The 14,589-nt window shown below is 36.6% G+C and overlaps 1 protein-coding gene across 2 annotated transcripts in view; it reads right to left on the bottom strand.

The window, feature by feature from the left end:
• Arl15 (ADP-ribosylation factor-like 15) overlaps positions 1–14,589 on the bottom strand; it is a 393,962-nt gene that overhangs the window by 199,135 nt on the left and 180,238 nt on the right. The gene's annotated exons all lie outside the window — the stretch shown is intronic.

Below are 14,589 nucleotides of genomic sequence, written 5' to 3'. Positions count from 1 at the left end.
AGGATTGTATTATGGTTTGAAGCATCCCCCTAAAACTCAAGTATTAGAAATTTCATCTGCAAATTTTATGTTCATGGTATTTGGAGGTAGGGCCTGTAGGAAATAATTAGTGGTTAGATAAGATAATAAGGATGGGGACCCATGATATAGAAGAGGAAGAGAGATCCAAGCTGGCACGATGGCTCTGTCTCGCCATAGGATGCTTTCTGCACATTAAGAAGACCCTCGTCAGATGCAGATCCTCAGTCTTGGACTTCCAAGCCTCCAGAACTGTGATATGTAATTCTTCTTTAAAAATTACTCAGTCTGTGGTAGTCTGTTATATGAACAGAAAGAGGACTAAGATAAATTGCTGGCTTAGCTGGACAGCCTTATTTAATTCCATCTAGAGGACAGAGATGATATTTCTAATATACTGATTATAAATTACATGCTGTCAGGAAAACTAGGAATGAAAGAAGTAAGATAGGGAGAAGAATCTTGGCAAAGATATGTTTTCAGAAATCTAGCCTTGGCTTGATTCCATGAAGGACTCTGGAGCTTGGATGGAACCAAAGAAGTTGTTCAGTTCAGAGGCAAGGAAGCTGGTGTTACAGCCTTGTATCATCATTGGCTATGAGTCACCCTGAAGAGCAGGAAAGGTTTGGGGCCTGATCTCATGATCTCCTAGACATATTTGATTGAGACAATTACTGTCAGCCAAGAGCAGTGCTTTAGAGAAGAATACAGGTGTGAGTCATTAGCAGCCAATACCCATAGCAGCTGGGAGATGGATGCACTGGGCTCACAAAGGAAATCTGGGTAGGGTACCAACAACATCTGCTACAAGCTACATTCAGACACTATCGATATTTTGAAGAACTATCCTTAAGCTTCAGGGACAAAAGTGGAAGCAGTGTTACCCAGTGCTAACTATAACAACAAAAATACTGTGTGCACAATTATCTGTATGCAAGTTTGCTATAAATTTTACTAATGTAAAGGATATACAGCACACACTTTTTCCATAATATATGGTACATACTTTATGATAAATTCCACAGAGCTAATTAGTGCTTATAGAAGGCTACTGCCAAAGTAGTAGAGTTCTGATATGGTTCCGAGTGCTTTATAGATATTAACACATTTACCTATGGCAGCCTAATGAATAATGAATGTACTGTTATCATTTTCTGTTTATCAATAGGGAAACTAAGACACATAGAGATTATGTAGATTTGCCCAAGGTTACAAAACCCAAGATGTATTTATGCCTCATGTAACTGAAATAGACAAATCATTGATCATAGGCAATGGGATAAACTTAAAAACTCTACTATCACATAAGGTAGAGATTTAAAAAGGTATGTAAGCACATATATTTAATATATAACATGTAATACATAATTTAGATAAATATTAATGCATAGAGCAGTAATATGTCAAATCATTTTCCAATCAATTAATTCAATAAATATTTCTTCAATACTCACTGAAGTACTGTTTGAAAGATGTTTAGAAAGCCATTATTCATCTTAGCTCACACTATCAAATCATATAAAGTAATATATGACATCAAGTCCTGTATATCAATCAAAGGGAATATATATGACCACATATGAGATGGCATACATGAAGTCAAGTATAAAAGAAGAATGCTGGTTCTGCATTTAATAGAACTTGTCCATTGGAAACACATGGAACATAATGAAAATCCAACTCACGTAATCAGTTCTTTAAATGAGAAACAGTATTTAATTTGCCACATTCAGAAATGCAGGGGCTGGGAATTTAGCTCAGTGGCACAGGGCCTGCCTGACAATTGCAAGGTCATGAGTTGGATTCCCGGTACCGGAAAAAAAAAATATCTATATCTATATCTATATATAAATACATTAAGTACCTAAAAGTAGTAAAGTAAAAATAGTGAAATAGATCTAATGAAAGCATTGGTACATATTGTAACTTTTTCAAATATCTTTTATATGACATAATTTATGAACATTATTTATGAAAAGACCCTTTTCTTTAATCTCCTGCAATAAAATCTGCCCAATCTTCATATTTCTAATTTTCTTCATAAACACTGAACTTGGAATTCTAAATTCCAGTATATCCTCCTGCCAATGGTTTTAGTCAGTAGCAACCTAATCCAGATTGAGGCCCAAGAAACCAGCAATAAGGTGAAGAGTGGCATACAATTTAGCCCAATTTAGTGGACTAGTTTAGTCACCAGATTAAAATAAGAAATGGCTGAGTCATCAACCCAAGGTGCCAGATGCTTTGAGAAGTGATATTTATTGTTACTAAGGTTACAGACACCTGTTGGATGCTGACATCCCAACCTTCCCAACCCACAAACCCAATCGAAAAAGACTAACAAACACAGGGTATGGCATCTAACACAACCGAAGACCACTCTTACTTTAATGACTAAAAATTGCATGCCCTGTGGCACTCAACGTGCAATTGTTATATAAACGCTTAGACATAAAACTCAAACCTGGTCTATGTTTTCTACACTTAGATTTAAAATAAGGATAAGTCTTGACAGTAGAGGAGTTCAGTGGAGGGTGTTGTCCAATGTCTTTATTACTTCATGCCCAATACTGCCTTATTAAGTTGGGAACCTAAAAACTTATTCTGAGAGCCAATCAGGAGAATCAAGCTCAAAGTACTGTAGTAAAAGTAGAGGGAGAAGACAGGAGCACAACGTGCACTCCTCATGTAAGTTCACTTCTGTGCCCCATTCTGAATGTCAACATTTTCTCATTATTGACAAATTCATTCACAACAGATACTTACTGTACACCTGGCACTATCCTAGGTACTGGCAATACCCAGGGTAGGTATATAAAACAGACAAAAATTTCAGTTTTTATAATGCTCACAGCTGAGCCAGCCTATCATAATAGATTAAAAATGTCAGGTGTTCATTTTCTCCCTTGTAATATGGACATAGAATTCATATTTGGCCAACTGGGATGCTACTAAGAGCTTCAGGGAGCTTCTGAGAAAATTTTGCTCCTCAATAAAAAGAGATGCCTCCTTTCTCTCACAGCTTTTAGTCGTCAGGTGATAAGGTGATGCTTTGAGGAGTATTACCTTTCTAGCAACCTTGAAAGAGACATGCCTACACACTGAAGAATATCCAAATTGGAAGACAAAGTTTGGATCCTTAGAACAATGCAGTGTAACACAACTGACCACTCAAACTACAAGGACTCCTTATGTGAGCATATCTATTATTCAAGTCAGTTTTAAAAGACTGTCTTATAATTAGCAACCAAAGAAATACTAAGTTTCCTCATGTTAAATTAAAAGGTTGTAAGTTCTTTAAGAGCTGTTCTTTGAAAGATGCAACCAATGAGTTTAAAAACAGACATGCAGGAGTCAATAAGAAAAACATTTATTGTAAATTCCTTTTATGGAAAATGTAATCTCTAGACCAGTGCTAAGTGAAACTTTTGCAATGATGAAAATCCTTTCTGTGTTTTCCAATATGGTAGCCACTAGCCACATGTGGCTACTAAGCACTGGAAATGTGGTTAGTGTAAATGAGAAACTGAAATGTTTATTTACTTTTAATTAAGAGTTAAAACATCACAGGTGACTAGCAGCTTTTGCACTGGACATTGCTTGTACATAACTGACTGCTGACTTGAGTGACTGCTAGAAACTGTTATGAAAAGAACAATTACAGAGATCTAATTCTGATTCAGAAAGCAAGAGCGATAGTGTCTTGCTGGTATAGCAGGGGTTGCAGTCACCTGTATTCAGAGATGGCTTTCCAGAGGGCAAATGCCAAAGGCCTATGCCACAGGCTGCCCGGGACTGCTCTCAGTAATCTGTGATAGTACAGTCAGGATGAAAAGTCCAGCCTGTCTCCTCGGTCCATCCTCTTACCATAGACCTAAGAAAATTAAAAGGAAAAAGAACTATTTCCATCTGGAAAACTTCATGGAATTGGAGCCTCATTAACAGAGTCAATTTTGGAGAACATGAATTATAATGGGTCTACAAATCTTAGTGAAGAGTGTAGCCCTAGAATGAAGATTTCCTCAGCAGTATTACTCTAAGAGGAAGTTTCCAGTATAAGGAGAAAAAACATCCAAAGAGTAGGAGAAGAAGAGGAGAAGAAAGAGCAAAGTAATGACCTTAAACTTTTCTCACTCCTTCTGTCTATCAAACTTCAATCTATTTTAACTAATGATTCCTTTTGATTCTCTTATCTTCCACAAAACAGCCTCATTTAATCTGTTTTTATAAATTGAAATACTAAGAATTCAGGAGAGACTAAAATATACACATCTAAACTCAAACTGTCATATAGATCTCTCTACTTAAACAACACACTCAAGCACACATACAGTTAAAACATAGGAAAATAAACAAAGCTCTCTCTAAATGAGGATGATAAAGTATAAAAATGTAAATACTTAAAGTCAGGTTCTCTACAGAAATTTATACATTCCTATTTTGCTTTTCAAAGAGTCAAGACAACACTTTACTGTACATAATAAATTTCCTAGAAAAATGGGAAGTTATGAGTTCTTTATGAAAACAAACTTTGGTCTGCAAGGCTGAAGAAGAACCTGAACAGTGAACAACCATTTAGCTGAAGACTAGTCTCCAGAATTGCAAAGACATCTTAGTGAACATCGACAGGGACAGTGATTAGTCAACATCTGGTCCTAGAATACACTCCATGTCACAACTCACTTCCTAAGGTGCTTATAGCATCACCCCTTTCACCCTTTAGCCTTTATTATGCTCACTTAAGGAAGAAACTGGAAGACAGGGAATAAACATTTTGCTCCGAGTCCCGCTGATAAGTAGCAGATTTTAAAAAAATCAAACTTTGGCACTCTGATTTCTAAGACCATATTTTCCCATTCCAGCAAATGGGACTGCTTTCTAAAGAATGTGCAAGGTTCCAGTGTAATGGGGAAGGATGGAACGTTTTATGTGAACAAGCATGCATATTTATAAAATGTGTCCGTAGGCTTAAAGAGTGGTTAAGATTAATATTGAGGAGAAAGAGAGAAAAGGCATTCCAATTTGAGGGAGGAGGATAGCAGAGAGCATAAAGAAGAAATTAGGATTGGTTGGGTAGAAGGGCGCGGTGAAGAGAAGGAACAAACAACATGAAATCTGAGTTAGTGATAAATAAATGCCTGGCTGAAGATAGCACATGGATGAGTCAGTAAGCCAGACAAAGTGTCCGGGTTGTATTCAGAAGTCAATGGAGAATTACTGGGCCCTAAAGCTATTTGGCCTATTCTTGCCTTGCTGAAGGGCCCTGTCTACACTTCATTGCCAATCAGTACTTATGCTGGGCAGTACCCTCTACCTATACCTGAGTTTCATCCAAGTTCAACCTACAAAGCCTCTAGAACTTACATACCCTGCACACTTCTGGATGTATAGCTAACTGCATGGTCTGAAAAAGATTAGCTTATTGAAGTATGCCTATGTTACTAGACATCCCCAGGAGAAAATGTTGTGAGGAAGGGGGAAAAACACAAGTTCTTTCTTTTCCCAAAGGCTAAAAGACAGTCAGCAAAGAACCATATAAACAAACAGCTTCTGTCTTATATTTTAGATTTCCTTAGTGAAAACAATTTGAGAGATGAATATGAGAAACTAGTGGCACAGTGGGGAAGTGAAACAAAGAAACAGCAGGCAAAAGGAAGGTTGGGTGGAGGGGCACAGTGCAGAGAAATCAAGCTAGAAATTATGTATGGTGAGTAGCTGGAGTTGAGTCCTGCTGGAATACTAATAGCCAGCGTAGAACACACACTGGGGTGAAGGAGTCTGGTATTATCTACCTATCTCTCCTCACCACACTTCCATCAATTTGTTAGGTGAAGGCTTTTGGGCAGGCAATAATTCCCTAGCACTTCCAGCTTGTCTAAGGCACCCAGGCAAAGTAGGCTCCATTAGCCAGGAAAAAAAGCTTGCTGGCAAAAATCTAAGATATAGGCAGCTAGAAGGCAGGCTGATGCCCACAGAAATGGGGTTATGGGTAGGACTTCACGAGGGCCTCCTGCAGCTATTCAAAGAATAGCATATTATGTTTCAATTTAGGCCATTTCACCAGCTACCAGCACAGGAACAGACAGTACAAAAATATAAGCATAAGTATGCAGAAATAAAGATCAAGATTCAATTTACATAACATTCATATACTTTAGAGCAAAAAAAAAAGAAAGCCAATGAGTTAGCTAACATTAAGCAGCAGCTCTCAAAATGTGGTCTTTGAGACCTTTTCAGTAGGCCCAGGAGATCAAAACTATGTTTATAACTATTTTAAGATATTATATGTGGTTTTCACTGTGTTGACATGTTCACTTGTGCTACAAGAGCTATGATGAATAAAACTGCTGGAGACTTCGCATGAATGTAGGTATGGGCACCATTAGGCATTGGTTTTTAACTTATACTTTGTAAAAGGACAGGGAAGGCTAATTTCATCTAAGAATTATCAAGCAGTAAAAGTTAATAATATTATTAAATTAACACACACACTTTAAAATATTCTATGTGACTAAATGGAAAGAATTCAAAAAGCATTTTTTGCTAAAGACTAGATACTTGTTTGAAGTATAAATATGTACAATTTTTTGTCTTGTAAATTAAACTACTTTTTCTTTTTTCTCAGAACTTACTTTTTACTTGGAATTTCAACTGACATTCATGATTACTCCAACTTGAGTATTTAATGAAGATTTTTTTGAAAAAAGATGTGTATGCTTGTCACTTGAAGGAGAAGGAATAGTATTCATTTTCAACAATATACTTTATTTTCAAGTAAAAAGTTATTGTTATGGTTGCAGTCATGGGGCGGGCTTCTAGATTTTTGATTGATCCACAGTCCAATGCTGGGATTATGGGTGTGAGTGCTACACCTGGCCCTGGGACGGGTAGTATGCATACAATGTAAGGGAGAGAAAGAGGGTGCTTGCTGCCACTCCTCCCTTTTTCTTTTGTTGCTTTGTTGTTTTCTGCCATGTGCCACTCTACCATGGAGCCAACAGAGTATGGACTAAAACCTCCACAAATTGTGAGCTAAATAAACCTTTCCTTCCTTAATTTTGGGTGTTGGGTATTTTGTCCCAGCAATGAGAGAAAAGTAACCAAGACAGTTACCTTTGGAAAATTCATTTCTGCATTTGTGAGCCTGACACATTCCCAGTGATGAGACTCATAGTAATACTAACATTTACATTGTAGTGAGTCAACACTTAGAAGATCTTCATAACTCAGTGAAGCAGTATTTTCCAGATGACCAATGCACAAAGCTATAAAACCATACCTAATGGTTTTGTTAAAAATACAAAGTACAAGAAAGAACAATGGATGTTAATCAACTAGGAAAAATCCATTGATATGGTTTGAGATTCTACTTTGCAACTTATGTTCAAGAAACCACCACTTGAAGAATTTCAGTATAGTCTCAAAGGAGGTAATCAGCAGTTACCTTAAAAAATATATACACACTGTTAAAACATCTCCCCTTTTGAACTTTATGTCTATGTGAGACTGGGTTTTTCTTTCTATACCTCAACCAAAATAACATATAGCAATAGTTTAACCATGCAAGCAAGAATCCAGCTTTCTTCTATTATCAGAGTAAAAGACATTTGACATTTGCCTGTCTTCTATTCTTGTTTGAAAATTTGTTAATTTTCATTAAAATGTTATTTATGTTAACAAGCAATTGGCTTACTATTATTGCTTTTAAAGGGACTTATAATACTTTTTAAATATATCTGCTTTCATCTCTACTACAGCAAATATATATGATACAAAGGTATTGTGAGGGGGGGTCTCATTCACTTTTCAAAAGATTAAAGAGTTTGAGACTCCAGGAAGATTTTAGAACTGTAGATATTTGTTCTCTTTAATATGTAAAAGAGACACTTTCTAAAAGTGAGGCATAAAGTTGGAATTATTTCCAGCAGAAATATGTCATATTTTGAATTATCTTTCCTCTCACCCCATTTTCTGTCCAAAGATATGAGAGACAGAACTGGGAGTACTATCTCAAAACTATGAAGATCATATAGAAATGGAACTATCTCCTCGGTTTCAATATATTGGAATTCCAATCCAGTGTTAATGCACTTGAATTTCTCATATCAAGAAACATTACTACTACGTGCACAGCACAGGAACGTGAACTTAAAGAAACATACCCCCAGGAGATTACAAGGCAAGTGGTCCTAGCCTACCTTAAAAAAAAAAAGGCTATAAACTTATTATAAGCTGATATACCAACTGCCTTCTTACATTATCTTCCTTCAACACAAATTTGGATGTCTGTTACTCAAAACACAATTTTACATCACAATCTTCAATATCAAGTACTAACAATCCTATTTGAGAACTCTAACTACATTCTAACATCTGTCCCTCCTCTACATTCTCACTGAAATTTACATTCTATTCACCTTCTATTTGGATAAGCACAACAGCTTTTAACAGGTTTCTACATAGACAATTAAATTACTAATACTTATCTAGAAAAGCAGCTCAAATTATATCACTAATATACTAATTCTTCTCCTTCAGAAAACTAGCTCATGTTATATCACCACTCTGTTCAAAAATATTGAATGCTTGTAACTTTAAATTCCCAAATTGCGTGATTCCTCTCAACTTTGGCATTCCTTCTACAGTCTCTTACTGCTCTCCTTATACATTCTGCAAATGCAACTAACTTCTTGCTCTCCTCAAACAGGCCCAAGTTTTCCAAACTCATGTATTTTATTTTGTTATCTGTTCCTACCTTGTCAGTTCTCCTCTTGGCACATTCAAACTATATAACCTTAATGCACCAGATCAAATATCACCTATTCCACTAAGCCTTCCATTATATTGCAGCAGAAAATAATTTCTCAGAATCATTTAGTCTTTTTCTTTCAGTTCTGCCTGTACCTCCAGCCTGTAACAGTCACCTAAATGCATAGATCATCTTCTTAAGTAGACTGAAAAAGCCTTATGAGTGTTTTGTGCATTTATGTCACTGGTTCATGTCTGTATCTACAAATATCTAATACAAAGATTTACACATAATAACTCAATAAATATGTATTTTGAAATGAATTAAAGTTTTATAAAATATTTATTCAGATTTCTGAAATGGATAATGTAGAATTTACTTAACAAATCATTCCATGAGATACAAATAGCCTCTCTTTTTGGTCTATGGTGGTGATTTGCTTGTGCAGAGTTGTTAGAACACCATTTTTGTTTTTGACACATACAAAATTCTGCAAAGAATCTCTCGCTCAACATCTGATATTAAGACTTTCTTAAGAGGGAAAAGGAAGATGACAGCATAGAATCCAGCACAATGTTACAGTCTCTCCAGAACACAGAGTCAGGATACCAGGAAAACAAAAACTGAGCTAAGAGAAAGGTTCTGGAAAGAAAGAAAGAGCTGACAGGAAAATGAGACATCAGAGAAACTAGAGATCTGAAGACAATGCAGGGAAAAGGAGTCAGGCAAGAATGCTAACCTTGGGTGCCAGGACAAGGGACTGATCTCTGCAGGCACAGACAAACCTGGAGAGGGTCAGCAGCTCCAGGAAGAAACAATGGCCCAGGCCAGCAACACTGTAAAAACCACAGTTATTGTACACTGCAAAAGTAGTGTGGGGTTTTACTCTGAAAGCCACTCCTTCCCTGTGGCAGGCTAGAGTTAGAGAAGAAAGCCGGTGCAGCGCCTACCATATTTGAGAGTGATTAGCAGCCAGTGTGGGAAAGACATAATTGTGTGAGATTGAACTAGTCCAGCAATAGGAAGCTAGTTTAGGGTTTCTGGGGTCACACTACCACAGTGAACTGATAGATGACCACAAAAGAGGTTTTAGGCTAGACAAGGCCCATTGAGATGCTTAAGCTTAGACCAGGAATGACATGGAAGTCCTGTGGTCTGTAGCGAGAAACCAGGCCAGTCCTGTATGGTTTTTGGAAGGGACTGGGTCTGAAAGTACTAGTATTAAATCCAGTGGACAGATTAACACCCACCCAACCTCCCCCACCCCACCCTACTGCTTTAGATTTTCCTGTCTGCCAACATGATCAGAGAAACACTGCACTAACATCTCTCTTCAGACGGCTGCCACAGCCTGAAGTATACAGAGGAGTCGCTGGAACAAGGTGGGGCACTTTATAAACCCAGAAGCTGTAAAGGTAGGTGGACAAAGCAAGGAACTGAGGCACAAAGAGGGACGCAGAGGCTGGTGGACTCAGCATTTACACACAAAAAGTAAGTGGGCAAGCACAATAGGACTTAGTAGTGACTATTTCCCTCCTATATCTGGGGAATTCAAATAGCTGGTCCTAGAAAAGAAAAACACTCATGCAAATACAAAGAGGAATTTTTTTCAGATTCATTTCTCTTTTTCTTTGTTGGTTGTGTGGTGTGGGTTTTATTTTTTCTTTATTTAAAATTTTTTTCATTCTTTTGCTATTTGCTTTTTTCTTATTATTTCTTCTTTTCTGTTATCTTTATCTGATCCTGTTAATTTTCTTTTACTCTTTAATTGGATCCTTTATGTCACTTTTCTCTCCATTTGACGTCTATCATTTTTACCCCTACTTTCATCAGTACTACTATTAAGATTTATTAATTTTTAGACATTCAGTTCACTCTATGCTATCAATGCTGAATTCTTTTCTATTGTTAATGGTGGCACAGTTGTTACATTTAGTAGATATTTACTGTATGCCAATTCTGGCTTGCCTTTCTGTCTTTACTATTGCACGTCACTTTTCTATTGTTATGGGTGGTACAGTGGTAGCTTCTATTTTTATGGTATGTTACTATCTGTTTTTTTCTTTGACTTTATTGTTGTTTAATTCTTTGCTATTAGTGAGTGGCATAGCTGTTGCTATTAGTTGGATTTTACTATATGACAATGTCTGGTTTGTGTCATCACATTACTAAGGTTCATTTTTGGAGAACTGAACCAACTACACTGTACCCTCCCCTTCCCAAATTAACAGAGGTGATTGCATCTAGGAACAGAGGTAAAGGCCTAAAGTTAGCCATGCCCAGAGCACACCATCAGGAAGGAAACACTAACTAAAGAGATCATACTAACAACAAAATATTTCCACTTTAATGGATACACAACCCTCAGCATGCACACATGCATACACACCTCAATTGAAACATGAGAAACAAGGCAACAAAATGCCTACCCCCAAGTCCCCAAAAGTTGATCCATGGAGCATCAGTGTGGAAGAAATCAAAACCTAAAAGCTGAATCATACCAACTTATAAAAGAGGAAACAGAAAACAGATCAATAACATGCTAGACACACTCAAAAAAGTTAAAAGAGCAGAAAGTGGACTTAATAAACAAAATGATTAGGGAGCTTAAAGAAGACACTAATAAAAAAATTAGCTGAGCTAAACCAAACCATACAAAACATGAATGAATAGGCTAGCAAAAGATAAAAAAATTCTCTTACAAGTATGGGCAGCAGAAGTCACCAAAGAGAGAAAAGTGTGTCAGGACTAAAAGATAAGGCTGATGTAGGCAACCATACACTCAGAGATACCTTAAAGAGCAATAAAAGATAACAGAAAATGGATCCCACAGCTGAGAGCGGATGCAAAGAAGACTAAGCAGATTAAATGGAATTAGTGAAAAATCAGAAGACAGCAGAAATGGAACTAAAAAGTATGTTTACAAAAATCATAGCGTAGGGGCCAGGGATTTAGCTTAGTGATACAGCACCTGCCTGACAAGCATGAGGTCCTGAGTTTGATTCCCAGTACCCTCCCCGCAAAAACTCCCAAAAATCATAGCATAAAATTTCTAAGTATGGGGAAATTATAAAGTACAAGAAAACGAGGCATATAGAACCCTAAATAGCTACAATCAGAAAGGAACTTCTCCATGCCACATCATAGCCAGAATCCCAGAAATCCAACACAAGGACAGAATCTTAAAAGCTATCAGAGAAAAGTAACAAATCACTTATAAAGACAAACCTACTATAGCAGATTCCTCAACACAGACTTTAGCAGGCTCTTGTTGCTGTTTGTTGTTGTTTGGAGTTTTCTTTGTAAGTGCTGGGGATCAAACCCAGGGCTTTGTGCATGCAAGGCAAGAGCTCTACCACTGAGCCACATCCCCAGCTTTCAACACAAACTGTAAATACCAAGAGAGTTAGAGTGAAGTGTTTCAAACCCTACAAGAAAAGAACTGACAACCCAGACTAATATGTACTACAAAACAGTCTTTCAAAATTGATGGAGAAATATGGTCTTTCCATAATAAAGAGCATCTTAAGAAATTCATAACCACCAAATGAGCACACCAAGACATCCTCAAGAATATTCTAGACAGAGACGATAAAACCAACAAAGGAAACAGCCAACAGAGTGAAGAGATAACCTACAGAATAAGAAAAAATTTTTGCCATCTACTCTTTGGACAGAGGATTAACATCTAGAATATATAGAGGATGAAAAAAATTAGCCCCTCTAAAATAAAAGACCCAATCAAACCATGGACAACTGAAACAAAGAGACACTTCTCAGAAGAAGTACAAACAGCCAATAAATATATGATAAAATGTTCAACATCTCTGCCCAATAGAGACATACAAATTAAAACAACACTGAGAAGCTATCCTACTTCACAAAGAATGGTTATCAACAAGAAATCAAATAATAACAAATGCTGATGATGCTCCACGAAGAAAGGCATCCTTCTATATTGTTGGTGGGAATGTAAACTAATACAACCATAGTGGGAATCAGTTTAGAGATTCCTCAAAAAACTAAAAATAGAAATTCCATTTGACACAGCTACCCACTTTCTAAGTGTCTTCTTGAAAGGGTTAAAGACATATTACAGTGACACATAAATCCCATATTAGAACAGCACAATTGATAATAGCAAAGTCTTGGAAGTAGCCTATATGTGCATCAACTGGTGAATGGGTAACAAATATGTGATATTCATACATAGAGGAGTACTACTCTGACATAAGGAAAGTTAAACTTCAGTCATTTATAGAAAAATGGATGCACCTCGAGACAATAATTTTTTAAAAAATAAAAAATAGTATTTCAAGACAAGATAATGAGATCATAACTTTAAGTGAAATAAATCAGACATACAAGCTTAAACATCAGTTTCTCTTTTATGAGAAACTCAAAGTATAAATAATTTAAAGAGCAAAATAAAACACAATGGAAAACAAGGAGATAGATATTTCAAACATGGAGGGACGGGGAAAGGGAGTTATAAAGAATCAGGATATTTTATGTATATGTACCAACACTCACGATCAATGCCATCGTGCAATCATTACGTACTGCAAATACGTACAAACATACACATACAACAAAAATTCCTTTTACTTATTGGCCTCTTTTAGATTCTTGTTTTAGTATGCAGAAATGTGCAATCACAATGCACATGTTCTAAGCACTAAAAACACATGAAAAATGTCCTTTTCTCTTTGGGAACTTTTTAAATTCAATACTATTTGTGGTGCTTGATGCTGGCCCAATGCCAGCAGAATCACTACCAATAGAAAGTGAAAGCATAGAAAGAAAAAAGGTGTGGAAACAGTTCCAGAGAAATATTCCTTTCTGTACTCGGAAATTAGCAAAGGGCTAACCTCCTAGGAGACTTACAAGATGATCACAACTTAGCAAGTGCCAGAGCATAAAGTTTCTGTGGTATGTGGCATCACACAAACAGCAGAGTACTCCTATGGTATTCTAGAAATTCTGGTGGCCACACTAGAAAAGCTAGTACAGGAATAATTTTGCTGCACTTGCAATCAACCAAAGCAACAAGGTGGGAGGAACCAAAGTGAGAACCTTCTAGCTCAAGTATAAGATATGAGTCACATATCCAGGGTAAAATAAGATCTTTTAATCTATGGGGAAATGTGACTCTGCATTCTAGCACAGTGTGCAATTTCTTTCTCACTGATTTGTGTGACAGAGTTTAAATATATAGTACAAGGAGTCTGGCCTTGAACTGTGTATCCCAGGCAAACTCTCAATCTTTCTTCCTCAACTTCCTAAGTGCTGAGCATGTACCACTGTGACTGATTGCCCCCTAGTAGTTCTTTTTTAATCACAAACTTTAGTTTACCTATTTTGTGACAAAACCAATAGAGATATATGAGAGATGTAGGAGGTCCTAGACTAGGACAAACTCACAGTCTACAGGAGAGGTTTAAACCATCGAATTCTTCATCTTATATAGAAGAGTATGTATACGGTAACAGACCATAGCCTTCATGCTCAAAAGTAGAATATTAAATTTGTTTCTCAATTTTATAGACATTTTTCTATTATGAATCTGACCTCAAAACAAATTATAAGATAACCTAGCCATGCAAAAAAACCTTAAGAAAGTTCTGCTCTACAATACCTGAATCCATCCATATATTTTCTTTATCTTATAACACTAAGATATTCATGAAATTCTTATCACAGCTCTTAAAGGGAAAGAGAGTTCAGGTTTCTTACCTGGATCATTCCTTCTGTTCTAGTTGTCATCCTGATTACAAAAGTGTAGGCAGAATGATGTTTATGCATAAACCCAAAAGAATGAG

This window comes from Chinchilla lanigera, unplaced genomic scaffold (assembly GCF_000276665.1).
Source record: "Chinchilla lanigera isolate Chin_1 unplaced genomic scaffold, ChiLan1.0 scaffold00045, whole genome shotgun sequence".
In the NCBI taxonomy this organism is placed as follows: Eukaryota; Metazoa; Chordata; class Mammalia; order Rodentia; family Chinchillidae; genus Chinchilla; species Chinchilla lanigera.
This window is presented reverse-complemented; position numbering and strand designations above follow the sequence as displayed.